General features: G+C 44.0%; 1 protein-coding gene across 10 annotated transcripts in view; it reads right to left on the bottom strand.

Moving 5' to 3' along the window:
- The window catches only part of SLC4A4 (solute carrier family 4 member 4), a 427,648-nt gene that overhangs the window by 285,428 nt on the left and 127,409 nt on the right, over positions 1–14,811 (bottom strand). The window lies entirely within an intron of this gene.

Consider the following 14,811-nt stretch of genomic DNA (forward strand, 5'->3'; position numbering starts at 1 on the left):
CACAATAATATCAACCTTGTATCGATTGTTTCAAGATTCAAATTAGGTAACATGCCTAAAAGCATTCAGTGAAGGACTTAGCACACACTACATGTTTAATTAACGTAAATTTCCTTCCTTTCTGCTTTCCATCTTTCTTTTTCACCCAGACCAATCACTGGTGGACAATGCCACTGGGAAACTCATTACCTTTGGACACTCCAGGATTTCTTCTTTCAGGGCTAAGGACCTTTAGGTAATAGCTCATCCTGATATATACCTTCTTCCTTCTCTATATGCAAACTAAAAATAGAAAACTAAATGCAAACAGGATATGGGTCAGCCATCAGGATTAGAGTGGAAAAGAAAATGCCTTGAAGACTTGAGAAGTCAAGTCATTTACCAGCCTCCCTAAGCCACAGGTTCCCATAAAGATGAAATGATTCAGCAGAGTCACTGATTCAGCAAATATTTATTCGGGGCCTGCTACAATCCTGGGACTTTCTAGAGGGAGGGAATACATCTGAGAATAAGACAGACAAAGGTCCCAAGAAACTAATAATGAATAGATGACCGGGGTAATCTCAGACAGCAGTAAGTGCCTTGCAAAAACAAAAGGAGACAGGAGCCACTCAGCATAGGGTGGTTCGGACGAGGCTTCTAGGAAGGAGACATTTGAGCAGAGACGAGAATGACAAGAAGGAACCAGCAAAGGGAACAGCAAGTGCAAAGGCCCTAACGTGGGAATGAGTGTAGCATGTTCTGGGGACCGAAATGAGGCCAGTATGGCTGGACAGACAGACAGAAGGCCACCCCGTAGGAGAGGTTACTGGAGGGAACTGGGACATGAGGCCATGGGAAGGAGTCAGAATTTTAGGTGTCACAGGAGCCACTGAGAGTTTTAAGATGGAGAGTGACTTGAGCTGTTACTTCGTAAAGGGTCGCCCTGGCTGCTACATGAAAAAAATGGATGGTCAGGGCACAGGAGAAACCAGGAATGTATTCCCCTCCCTCTGTCAAAGGAGCCCAGGGAAGGCTGTGGCAGAAACAGGCTGCTGAGAAGAATCCAGAGTCCTACTGGCCACTTCAAGGCTGAGATGTTTATTGTACGTGAAAAAAGGACAAAAGTAGACGTGTTAGTCTGGAGCTCAGGAGCTCGGGCTGGAGATAAAAATTGGGGGACCAATGAACAAAGCAATTACTGGTATTACTGGATGAGATCATTCAGGAAGAGGATGCAGAAATCAAGCAGTAGACCTGAGGGCTGAAGCACACCAACATTTATAAGCAGAGCAGAGGGACAAAAACAGTCGATGAGGTAAGAGGAAACCCAGGCGAGAGAGATGCCCAGGAAGTCGCAAGAAGAAGAGAGCCCTGCTACTGAGAGGCCAAGGAAGACGGAGGCAGAGAAGCACAGTTGGATTTGGCAACGTGCAGGTCATTGCTGATCACGACGAAAGCACTGGAAACGCAGCCGGAGACACAGGGAAGGCATTCAGCAGTTCCCTTCTCTCTGTCCTGCCCTCCTCTATTCATTCATTCATTCAGAAAATATTTACTGAGCACCTACTACGTGCCAGGCAACTCCAAGGCACTGGAGACACAGTGATGAGCGAGACAGACAAGGGCTCTAGTAAGTTCAACCACAGCTGCCTTCTCAAAGCCTCCCCAGCAATCGAGGTGAGTCAGCCCAGAAGGCCAGAACCCACCCGCTATTCAACATCTGTAGACACAGCTGAGGATGACAGTTTAACGGGGAAGCTTTCTTAAAAGACCTCAGAAGCACAACGAAATTCTGGAGCACAGTACGACAGCATATACATTAATAACACTGTCTCCCCTTTGGAAAGCAAAGAGTAGTTTAGCTCACATTTCTTCTCAGAACTAACCTTTTCCAGCCTATCAGCCTCCAAAACCCAATACAATTCCATGTAGAACAGCAATTCTGCACCTCACCATGAATCAAGTTGGCCCTGAAGTCTTGCTCTGTCTTTTTTTAACATTTCCTAGACAAAATGTTTAGCCTTTGTGCCTGAGCCATTCCCAAAATTTTATGCAATCACCAAAGGGGAAGTAAAAGAAGAAACACAGCAGCGACTGCAGGGCATGGTGGAAAAGTTAAGAAAAGCCCTCCTCTTAGGCTGAGAAAGCAGGGTTACCCACTGTGTCCCATCTGAGTTAGAGTGAGAATAGGGACTGTGACATTCCTTGGCTCTTTGGTGCAAATTTCACATTCCCTCCAAGACTGTCCACAGCAAGTAATCAGAAACTTCGTTCTTTCTGCCAGACGATGCAGAGCATCTTACAGCAGCCTCTTCACCGGAGGAAGCAAAAAGGGAGAGTGAGGCAAACTAAAAATATAAAACCTGCACACTCACAGCAGCCGACTCCCAGAGCCGCCCTCGATCGCGCCCTAGACAGCAAGTCCAGCCTGGGACCCTCAGGCTTCTGCACAAACTACGGGGTTTTGCGGCTTTTTTCTGTCTTTACACCACAAATGTCAATTATCTGGGTTTGCGTCTCCCCACCTCAAATCCTCGCAGCAGTTGCTTGCTATTATTAGTAAGACAGAGATATCTGTTTAAATGATCATCGGAGCCAACTAGCTCCCCCGACTATCAACAGGAAGAAATGAACTCATCTGATCCCTAATGAGGACCCCAAATCCACTCGTAAAATGCTCCTTTCACACACCCTGCGACTCTGAAAACAAAGGAGCGAAGGAGCCTGACCCTAAACAGCTCCGGGTTGCTCACCTCACCAGCATGAGGCAAAGTTCAGAATAGATCTGGAAGCTTCTCACCAGCATCACGGGGATAAGGGTCACACACAGTGAGCACAAAATCCACTCGGGGCCAAAGCTGCCTTCCTGCAGCAGGGCCCCTGACAGTCACAGCTATCCCCTTGGGGTCCTTCTACAGAAGTCCACACCCAAAGCGAGGTTTCCTCATGCTTCATTATTCTGGGACACCAAAACGATTTAACTGCAGCACATGTCAAATCTGCTGCCAAGCGGACCGGCTTCCAGCAGCCGGTCCTAATCGCCGAGCGGGCTTGCAAGGATGACTTAAGCCTGGCACGAGAAACATGTGTGCAAAACTGTCAGCCACTGGGTCTGGAGCGCCCATCCACATTCCAGCCCGCCGAGTCCCCACCCCGGGGCCCGCGCCAACTGCCAACGTGCTCACCAGCTAGTCCCCACGGCGCGAGCAGCTGCCACTCAGCCAGTCAGCAAGTGGCGGGCCGCCAGCACGCAAGTTTCAGAGTGCAAGCCTGCCCGTCACAGGGCTGCTAAAGGTTGAAGGTCCCGGGCGTGCTAGCCTTCAGTCGCCTCACTTGCCCTCCCACCTCCTCCCCCCACCCCTGCCCTGCCGTGCCTCCCACGGCAGCACTGCACTTGTCTCTATGGCAACAGCATCTGGTTTCACGGTTAGAACTTTATACAGCTTAATTCTCCCAGCCCAAGGCTTTTGCCAAAGGATGCACCAGCAAAAAACTCTGCTGCTTATGGTGGAGCCACCTGTTTCCTTGTCACCCCGGGACGGCGGGCACACTGTGAGCTCTAGGGTCAGCGCGACCGCAGCTGAGTCCCAGGGGAAGCGGAACAGACCCCCAGCCTGGGCACGCTGGCTGGCGTGGACAGGATCCACTCCCGGATTTGCAACCCCAATCCCAGCGCCAGCCCATCCCTCCACCTAACTGCTGCACGTGGATCAAACCAAGAGCGGGTTTTCTGACTGCTTCCCAAAAGCCACCCCCAGCAGTAGCAGGGCACCAGTTTTTAATATTTCTGTACCAGAATTTGTCATCACTGGTTCTGTCCACGCACATAGTTTAAAGTTTATTAGCTAATCTTGTATTTAAACTCATCCCACTTTATCCTCACTGGCTTGGTCTGTTTACGATATCTGCGAATCCCATAATCACTTACTTTATGATAGCTTTCCTGTGCACAGCGAGTGAACAGCTCTTCACTCACGTGCACACTGGAGTGAGACATGCAAGGGAGTAAACAAATACCAGCAAGTGAGTAGTTTTATTGTTAGCCATTGCTGTTGTGAAACTATATTGATAGTGCATATAAAGGCCTTTACTTGAGAATGAAGACGTGTTAATCTGAAGATTCAGAGCTCAAAAGCAGGCTGTCCCTGCTATTTGGCTGGTCCTGGATCAGATGGGAGGGAAAAATCAGCATTTCACAAGTCTTTTTCAGGGATTTTGCAGGATGCAACAATCACTGCTGACGTTTAAAATTACACACACACACATTTCTGAGTTCCATTTCCTATTCAAATCATTTCTAAGAGGTGGGGGACCATTTTTTCACTTTAAACCATTTGCAAATGTGATGTTTCCTTCCTAACTTCTAAACCTCGTGGCATCTTACTGATGCATTTGCTGTTTTGTAAAATTTGCTGTCCACATTCGCAGAAAAGACACAAATCTCCAAGCCACAGGCGACAGGAGCGCGATCTCAGTGGCTGCAAAGTACACTGCCATCTTTTGGCAACATGTGTTCACTGCAGGGAACCGAGGGGTGAGAAAAAGCTGCAACATTCCCTTCAGAACTTCACAGGGGCCCCACGAGGGCCTTGCATTCCCACAGGAAGCAAAGGAGAAGAACGCAGTTGCTGACTGAACGGGGCAGACTGCCGGAGCTCTGGACGTACGTGCTCGTGCTCGGGAAAAAGATACCGGTGCAGCAAAACTGACAAGCGTGACTGACAGCACAGAGGACTCAAGGGAGATCAGCCGGCAACAAAGCGAAGCAAATCTCCTTCGCAGAGTTCAGGAGCACCCTAATCAGCCTGGAAATTTACACAGGCCCAGGGCCAGGGGAACTGGGGGACAGCCTCACACGGAATCAGACTGTGAACTGGATAAAAGGTGAAAATGCAACCCAGAGCAGGATCACGCCAAACATAATTCCGGATTTATGAACTGTATTAAAAGTTCATTTGTGCTCCTGGGCACTTATCCCAGAGAAACGAAAACTTATGTTCACACAGAAACCTGAACACAAATGTTCACAGCAGCTTTATCGATAATAGACCAACACCAGAATTGGTCCACATGTCTTTCAACAAGGGAATGGTGAAACCATGGTCCATCCCATAGTATATTGCTTAGAAATAAAAATGAAGAAATTACTGAATCAACAAATTGAATGAACCTCCAGGGGATACTGCTGAATGGAAAAAGCTAATCTCAAAATGTTACCTACGGCATGATTCCACTTATGCGACATTTTCAAAATGACAAAACTGCAGAAATGAAGGACAGATCAGCGGTCACCAGGGGTGAAAGAGGGGAGGTCTCTGTGGTCGTGAAAGGGCAACTCGAGGGATCCCTGGGGTGCTGGCTCATTCGGTGTCTTATCTGTGGTTCCAGGGATCTACACAGGTGATAAAACTGTGCAGAACTTAGTACAGAGAGGGAGAGAGAGAGAGCGGAGTACAAGCAAAACTGAATAAATCAAGTAAGTTCAGCGAACTGCATCAGAGCCAATGTCCTGGTTATGATATTGCGCTACAGTTTTGTAAAATGTTACCATTGGGGGAAACAGGCCAAGCGGGCTTCGCTTCTTTCACAAGTAATTTCTCTCTATTATTTCTCAAATAATACATTGAAATCTCTAATTATCTCAATAAAAATCGCAATTTAAAAAAAGCTCATCTGTAAGTCTGTTTTTAAATTTCTCCTAGAAAACATTCTTCTACCTGGTGACAAGGTACATCAGCGGGTCCCTCAAACACACGTGCAGAATCGGGCAACACTGAGCCCAAATCCCAGACATGCGGTGTAGTAACTGTGCAACCTCCAGAAAGTTAATTAACCTCTCACTTCAGTGTCTTTTAAAATGAGCCTAAACTTCTTCAGGCGTTGGTTTAGGGAATTAAATCAGTTTCTGGGTAAACAAATCCAATTAATTTTTGGTTAAATCTGAATCTAAAATTCACAGGGCCGGGAGAACACGTTAGAGCGTGAACAGTCCTGCAGACCCGAAGGTCCTAATTCTGTCTCATGAGCAAATGCATGGGAGTTTGAACTGGGGAGGCCAGAGAGAAACTGCCCCTCCAGCCCACGGGATCAAACTCTTCCCTTCCATCTTCTCCAAGTGGGGGCGACGTCTCCCAGACCGTCCTCAGGCTGCTGGCGCAGGCTCGGCAACAAGGGGCGAGGAGAACTGGTAGGAGGGTGGAGACAGGGGCTCCGGGTGAGGAGAGGCATGGGGGCTCCAGGGAGGGGACAGGTGAAGGAAGAAAGGGCTGGGAGGCATCGGGTGCTGAAGGAGGACTGCTCGCATGACCCCTCAGGGCATCCCCCAACCTAGCTGCACCCCTGGTCATGCAGTCTTTATGTTTTCTGGGCCTTCCAATGTGTTTCCACAGCGTCCGCGTGTTGCTTCTGACCAGAGCTGCCCTGCAGAACGGAGCAGTCTCGCTCTTAGGCCAGAAACCAAGCACTTTTGCCCTTTGAACGTTTTCTCACAGTTTGTACTGTTAGGGACCAAAAAAGGAGGCTCCCTTCTAAACTCTTAATTTTCAACTTGCCACTCTTCAAGGGCTCCCGTGTGAAAATCAGAAAGGTCCTAAGAGAGGGACGGGGTCAGATGAAACGGCCGGGGCACCGCGCGGGCAGCCAGGGCGGAGGACAGCAGTGGGTAGGGCCACCCTCTGTCCCCTCCCCTTCTGCACCACCAGCTCTGCGGCCAAGAGCAGGACCTGAGCCAGCAGCGGGGTAAAGAAGAACCAAGAGAGGATGGGAAGATGCCCCGTGGGGCGGTAGGAGGGGGCAGGGAGGAGCCACAGCTGCAAGCCCACCCTGCAGGCGGCTGTCCTCCAGGCAGGCTCCCACGTGCTCAGGCTCGAAGTGAGCCTAGGTCGGCCGATTCCCACCTGCCCGCTCACCAGCTGTTTCTAACCCGGCTCCCTGGCTCTCAACTCGCCCCCTTCCAATCCATCCATTGCTACAAAGCTCACTTCGTACCAGTCTCCTTTGGAGGATCATTCAGTGGTTCCTCGCTACACATAAGATGAAGTCCAAACCACTCAACGTGGGCCGGCAGGCTCTGCACGCTTAGCCCTACTCGCCCCACACCAGCCATTTCCTGAGCGGTCCATGGCGCCTTTGTGTACACGTCGTTTCCCTAACCCATTCTTCAAGACCCAACTCAAAGGTCTCCAGAACTCTGTCCACATTCTCAGACACAAGCAGAGCTCCTGCATCTGTCCTCCTTGGGTTCCCCGAATGTCCCTGTTTCTCATGCCGCATGTTGCAGTGCAGTGTCACTGTAATTTAACATCGCTCAGCTGCACTCGGACAGTGGTGGCAGCTGTCCCCACCACATTATGAGCTCTTTGAGGGTAGATATCATCTTCCTATAGTTTTCTACCTCTAGTGTCAAGCACAATCGCTGCACATAGTAAGTGCTCATTAAACGTTGATGAAGGAATGACCCAACCAGTGAGGAATGGATACAGTGAGGGTACACACATGTTTGGTATTAAGTGCACCTCTATGTTTAAAGGCCCTCAATGTAAATTTCAAACAACATGGACCCCCATACACAAGCAAACTTCCAATTACTTGGTCTGGTACTCAAATGAAAAAAACAGTGATTTGTCCCAAAGCAAGAGAAGGGAAATGACTACGTTGTACTCCCTGAGAAATGTTGTTTGTGGATGAATTAAGGAATTTTGCAAGGATATTTTGAACTACATAATTTTTTCCATATAGGCTTATGTTAGAACTTAACCCTTCACATAAATTATAACTGCATTGTAATATGTAGTGTCAGAATTAAATTTCCCCTTGTTTGCTTAAGAAAAAAAATAAGAGGTAGCTGGACCTGCCACATATCAGGTTCTAAATAAATATTTGTTCAAAAAACACAGGAATGAATGAACTTAAAAATAAATTGCAACATAAACTGCTCTAAATCTCTAAAAGCAAAGCCAGGTGCAGTGGTACATGCCTGTAGTTCCAGCTACTCAGGAGACTGAGGCAGGGAAATTACTTGAGCCCCGGAGTTTGAGGCTGCAATGCACTGTGACCGTGCCTGTGAATAGTCGCTGCACTCCAGCCTGGGCAACATAGCAAGACCCCAGCCCTAAAAATAAATAAATACTCAGAAACTGCATGATAAGTTATGAAAAAAAAAAAGCTCAATTTTCTTCCTGAGGCCTGCAACTGGCAAATAAAACTCTGTAATGTGTTGAGGTAAACCTATAAAGAAGCTGGATGCAAGGTACCTGCAAAGGAAATGGGGATTTGAAATGTCTGTATAAACCTTAAGCTCTGGAAATCTTAGCTTAACTTTACATTTACAAATAGACAATGGTAAATTGTTCGTAGTAATTACTATAGCAATAGTACAGATAACTAAAATCCACAGGTAATTCATATTCATTTTAGTCTGTGATTTTACATACATTTACTGTGGATTTTACAGTGATCTCAGATGAGAAGCCAATCAGCAGGTGGATAAGGACTCAAGAGCTGAAGTTTGTTTCAGGCAGGACATGGCCGGGAGTCAGCCGTGTGGCACCTGATCAGGCCACCCCTTACCTAGCCACCCCTGACACACATGCCTTCCCTTCCCACCTCTACCCCTCCTGGCAGCCACATCTTTCAACCCCAACAGCCACCCCGCTGGCAGGGATAAGACTCCCAATACTTTATCAAGTTCTTGCTATGTACCAAACACTCTCCATACACTGTTTTATTCTGGATGCTGTCATAGTTTGTCTGGCTCAATAACAGGGCAGGGCTGAAGGTTCCAGCTTAAGGATTTCAATACCTATAAGAATGCAGGAACTGAGATGAGGGATTCTCATTAACTATTCATTTTTTATGAGTCACATTTTGAGCACTTACTACATACCAAGTACTGAGCTAATAAGCACTTTTACAATGATTATTTAATTCAACCTTCATGACAACCCCATGAGATCGGAACTTTTCACACACCCATTTTAGAGTTATGATTTAAAGTTAAGTCATTTGCCCAAGATCACATGATATTTGTAATGAGAAGTCCAGGCAGGCGGGCGAATTTAGCAGTTTACTATTTCAACCAGTCTCCTAGACCCTTTCACGATTAACTAATCCATGCCCACCAAGGATTACCTTTAAGAATCTTTTTTCATAATGCTGAACTTAAATATGCCTTCTTACAATTTCTAATTCTATCACGTACACTCACCTCCTTCCCTACCTCGGTGTGCCTACCAGCCAAAGGTTGAGGCATCCTCTAACAAGCCTCCCCAAATCAGTGTCTATTTTTATTTAGCAAACACTTAGGTAGGGCTTGCTATGTGCCAGCCACTGTTGTAATCACTTTACAAATATTATCAACTCTTTTAATTCTCACAACAATCCAATGAGGTATGTACTGTCGTTATCATCACCACCTCTGAGGCACAGAGAAATTAAGTAACTTGCTAAAAAAAAAAATCACACAGCTATAGCTGCTGATGTCAAGATTGAAACCCAGAAGAATGGACTCCAAAGTCACTAATTGTCACACTGCCTCTTTTTTAGCTCATTTGATCTGTTCCAAGCTCTTTAGCAACTTGGGATCACAAATATTAAACAGACCCTTATTGCAAGAGCAGAATCCCTTGTACACAAGGGAGTGTACAGACCCTTTACGTTCATGAACATCCTTTCCCCAAGCCCATTCTGCAAATGCTCAGATTCACAAACATCACTGTAGCAGATAATTTCCATCCACCGGGCTCAGTCTGGGCTTACCATCAGCACAGGGGTTCCCCACATAGGTCCTACCAAAGCACAAACCACCGTGTGATGTGACCCTGTAGCACTGCCAGCAAAGAGTTGAAATCACACTTGTCAGATCCACACATGCTAAGGATCTACTGCATCAAAAGCCAGAAGAGTACATCACTCACCATGTGGGCTGCACTACTCAGCAGAAAACATCTTTTATCTCACAAACTTTATAAGGACAGGACACTACTACATGAACCTTGAAGACACGTCTCTAGTCTATGCTCCCTTATGAAAATATCTCTTTCCACAAAGCAGTTCAAAGTTGATCCTTCATTTTCCTCAAGGAATCTCTCAGTGTATACTTGCAGTCAAATTTTCCAGAGTTTAACTCATCTACTTTTTTGTTTAATCAAGTTATTGAGTGTCTACTGTGACTAGGCATTATTCTAGAAACAAGGATTTAATAAATCCATGGTGAGAAATAGACAATGCATAAAATTTAAAAATCAGCTGTATAATTATGTTAAATGGAGATAATTTGATAAAAAAATGTAAACAAGGAAGATATTTAGGGACTGCCAGTGGGACTGGGCAGGGGTGCAGTTTTAAACAGGTAGTTAAGGGAAGCCTCACTGAATGATAGCTCAGCAAAGATCTGAAGGAAGTGAGAAATGAGCCCTGCGGGTATGTAAGAGAACAGCAAATGCAAAGGCCCTGGGGCAGGGAAGAGCCTGGAAGATTCTTGGAACATCAAGAACTGGCCACTGGCCAGTGCAGAGTGAACAAGGAAAGAGAGGAGGAGAGAATATCGGAGATGTAAAGGTGAAGCAGGGGTAGGCTGTGTAGGGTCTGGGGCAGGGTCCTCAAACTTTTGAAACAGGGGGCCAGTTCACTGTCCCTCAGATCATTGGAGGGCCGGACTATAGTTTAAAAAAAACTATGAACAAATTCCTATGCGCACTGCACATATCTTATTTTGAAGTAAAAAAAAAAAAAAACAGGCAAAAACACCCACATGTGGCCCACGTGCCGAAAGTTTGAGGACGCCGGGCCTACAGGCTATTGCAAGGGCTTTGGCATTGACTCTGAACAACTAGAAAGCCACCGGAGGGTTCTGAGAAGCAGAGTGAGATTTCCTCAAGCTTACAGTCTTCTTTCCTCTTTCCATCTTTGTCATTATATTAACATGTCCATTAAGGAGCTTCCTGGAGCCTACTTAGAAGATCTTTCTGGGTCCACAGCTAGAGTCGCAGAGGTTACAGGTGGGGGCTACTGGGTCAGCGCCCTATAGCACCCGCGTTAGGACCTGACCCACTCCTCCATCTGCAGATCCGGGAGTGGACCCACACACCTTGGAGGACTTCATCCCGAGTGCGCAGGACCGTCACAACGACTTCACCCTTGTGAAGGTGCTGAGCAATGTTTCAGTGCTCCTGGCGAAGGCCAATCTGCATTGACTTGTTACTGCAATCTTTATCAACTTCTGCCAAACGAGCTCTGAAGTTCATGACTCAAGCAGTTGACACCTGAGTCCTCCCCTTCCCAAATGTGCCCTGGGCATGGTGATGCTTAGTGTTAGAAGGTGCCAAAGCAAATGATTAATATGTAGATATCATGAGAATATAATAGCATAGAACTGATTTGTTGGTGTTTTTTTAATACCCATCATTCAAATATATACTTTAAATAATAAAGGAATACATTTAAAGTTGTTTTAAACTATGAAATTTCTGGATTAATTTCAAAAGAGTGGAAGGATTTAGGAAAATTGCAAACTCCATAGTTACATCAATTGCTATTTGAGAGGAAATGCCCTGAGCTTGTCATCCTTTGCACAAGGATGGAAGAAATGCTTGTTTGGGCGGCTTGTTTGCACGTAGAGGAGTGGGCCACATTGCAGAAGAATGCTACACCCCAATCTAAAAACACTGTCCTTAGCTCTAGTAGAAAAAGAGACACCTACAAGACATAACTATCAAATGCAATGTGTGGGTTGAAATACGATTCAAAAAAAAAGAAAAGAAATACTGATTTTAACAAATCGACTGTTTAAAAAACTATTTTGAGACAATCAAGGAAGCTTGAATGTTAATTGGGCATTAGATAGTATTAGAAGTTACTATTAATTTTATTAGGTATGATAATGACAATGAGGTTATATTTTTTATTTATTTATTTATTTTTTACTCAATGAAGCCTGTAAAGGTTATATTTTTTAAATGTCTTTACAGGTATACTTCAGAAATATTGTAGGTTCAGTTCCAGATCATCACGATAAAGTAAATATAGCAAAAATAAAAAACCAAGTCTCACAAGTTGGGGGTTCCTGGTACATATAAAAGTTATATTTTTACCATATAGATTACCATGTAATCTATTAAGTATGCAATAGCATATGCAATAGCATTATGCCTAGAAAAACAATGTACATACTTGAATTTTAAAATACTATATTGTGAAAAAAATGCTAACAATCACCTGAGCCTTCTGCAAGTTGTAAACTTTTTGCTAGTGAAGGGTCTTTTCTCAATGCTGATGGCTGCTATGCAAATGGAATATAAGAATTTATGACTAAGACCCCAAAAGCAAATACAACAACAAAAATAAATAAATCTGCCTTAATTAAACTAAAAAGTTTCTGCACAGCAAAGAAAATAATCAAGAGGAAACAGACAACCCACAAAATGGGATAAATTATTCTCAAACTATATGTCGACACAGGGCTAATATCTAGAATTGATAAAGAACTCAAACAAATCAGCAAGAAGAAAACAAATAACCCCATAAAAAGTGGACAAAAGATATAAACACACTCGTCTCAAAAGAAGACAAATAACCAACAAACATATGAAAAAATGCTCAACATCACTAATTATCAGGGAAAGGCAAATTAAAACCACAATGAGATACCACCTTACCTTGTCAGAATCATCATTATTAAAAAGTCAAGAAGTAATAGATGTTGGCACGGTTGCAGTGAAAAGGGAATGCTTATACACTGCTGGCAGGAATGTAAACTTGTACCACTGGTATGGAAAGCAGTATCAGATTCCTCGAAAAACTAAAAGTAGACCTACCATTTGATCCAGCAATCCCACTACTGAGTATCTACTTGAAGGAAAAGAAGTCATTTTATTAAAAAGATGCCTGTATCTGAATGTTTATCACAGCACAGTTCCCAAAAGCAAAGATATGCAGTCAACCTAAGTGCCTATCAACCAATGAGTGGATAAAGAAAATGTGGTGTGTATATATTCCATGGAATACTACTCAGCCATAAAAAAGAATGAAATAATGTCATTTGCAGCAACTTGGATGGAACTAGAGACCATTATCCTAAGTGAAGTATCTCAGGAATGGAAAAACAGATACCACATGTGCTCACTTACAAGTAGGAGCTAAACAAAGGATATATATGGTCATAAAGAGCAGTAATGGATTTTAGAAACTAAGAAGGGAGAGAGTAGGAGAGGGGTGAGGGATAAAAACCTACCTATCAAGTGCAATGTACACCATTCTGGTTATGGGTACACTGACAGCCCTGACTTCAGCATGATAGAATTCATCCTCGTAACAAAAAACACTTGTATCCCCTAAATTTTTTGAAATAAAAAAAAATTCATCTCCTTGTACATCTCAATCAAAGCTTTTGAATGGCTAGGTGCATTTTCAATGAGAGTAATTTTTTGAAAAAAAATCTTTTTTTCTGAACAGTAAGTCTCAACAGTGGATTTAAAATATTCAGTAAACCACACTGGAAACAGATGTGCTGCTATTCAGGCTTTGTTGTTCCACTTATAGAGCACAGGCAGAGAAGATTTAACTGTTTCACTTTCCTAAAATGCATGTCTTCATGAGAACAGCACTTTTAATTTCTTTCAAGGACTCTTCCTTTGCATTTAGAACTTGGCCAACTGGGATAAGAGGCCTGGCTTTCAACCTATCTCAGCTTCTGACATGCCTTCCTCACTAAGCTTAGTCATTTCTAGCTTTTGATGTGAGTTGAGAGACACGTGACTCTTCCTTTCACTTAAACACTTAGAGACCACTCTATATTATATTGTTGTGTCTCAGAGAACAGGGAGACCCAGTGGAGGGGTATGGGCTGGAACACATGCATCGTTTATCTATTAAGCTTGCCATCTTATATGGGCATAGTTCATGGCACCCCAAACAATTATTATAGTAACATCAAAGGTCACTGACTACAGATTATCATAACAGATAGAATAATAATAAAATTTGAAATATTGCAAGAATTATCAAAATATGACACAGAGACACAAAGTGAGCACATGCACTTTGAAAAAAACAGCACCAATAAGCTTACTTGAGGCAAGGTTGCCACAAACCTTTAATTTGTAAAAAATGCATATCTGCAAAGCCCAATAAAATGAGGTTTGCCCTTGCTATGATCTTCTGGGATTTGTTCTAAAACCTCCCAACAAAAAAGATGGTGGCCAAGGAAATATGAAACAAGACTGGCAACGTGTTGAAGCCAGGTAATGGGTGTGGAAGCTGGGCAATGGATCCATGGAGGTTCACTGTACTAGTCTCTCTTCTTTTGTTCATGTTTGATTTGCCAAAATAAAAAGGGTTTTAAAAACTGTAAAACTATCCTATATAAGCCTCCCTCTTCATTTCTGCCTAATGCATTCCAAAAAACGTATATGAATATAAAAGTCATAACAAATGTATTTACATATTATAAAGATGGTTCTGTTCCCCCAAAATTAAAAACTGTAAAACCTACACCCATATCCCTCATTTTAGACACAATAAATAAAAATGTGTGTTAAGCATTTCGATATCTTTACTTTGTTTTTTCTTTTTCCTTCATACCTTAATACTCAGGCTCTCATCCAATGAATCCTTGATTGGCTTTGGCATGTCTAATGCTTTCCATCTTAGTCAAAACAAAACGAAGTTTAGGAGACCTATGTTTCTTAGCATGAACATGAGCATTTGATGAACCCCTCGCCGTGTAAAATTACACGGCGAAATGCAATAGGGCATTCGAATACTTGCAGCAACAAAAACCAAAGCACAAATAAGCCTGGCGATGCCGACCAAACTGCACTACAGTTGGCCGGT

The sequence above is a fragment of the Microcebus murinus genome, chromosome 26, assembly GCF_040939455.1.
Source record: "Microcebus murinus isolate Inina chromosome 26, M.murinus_Inina_mat1.0, whole genome shotgun sequence".
NCBI classification, from domain to species: Eukaryota; Metazoa; Chordata; class Mammalia; order Primates; family Cheirogaleidae; genus Microcebus; species Microcebus murinus.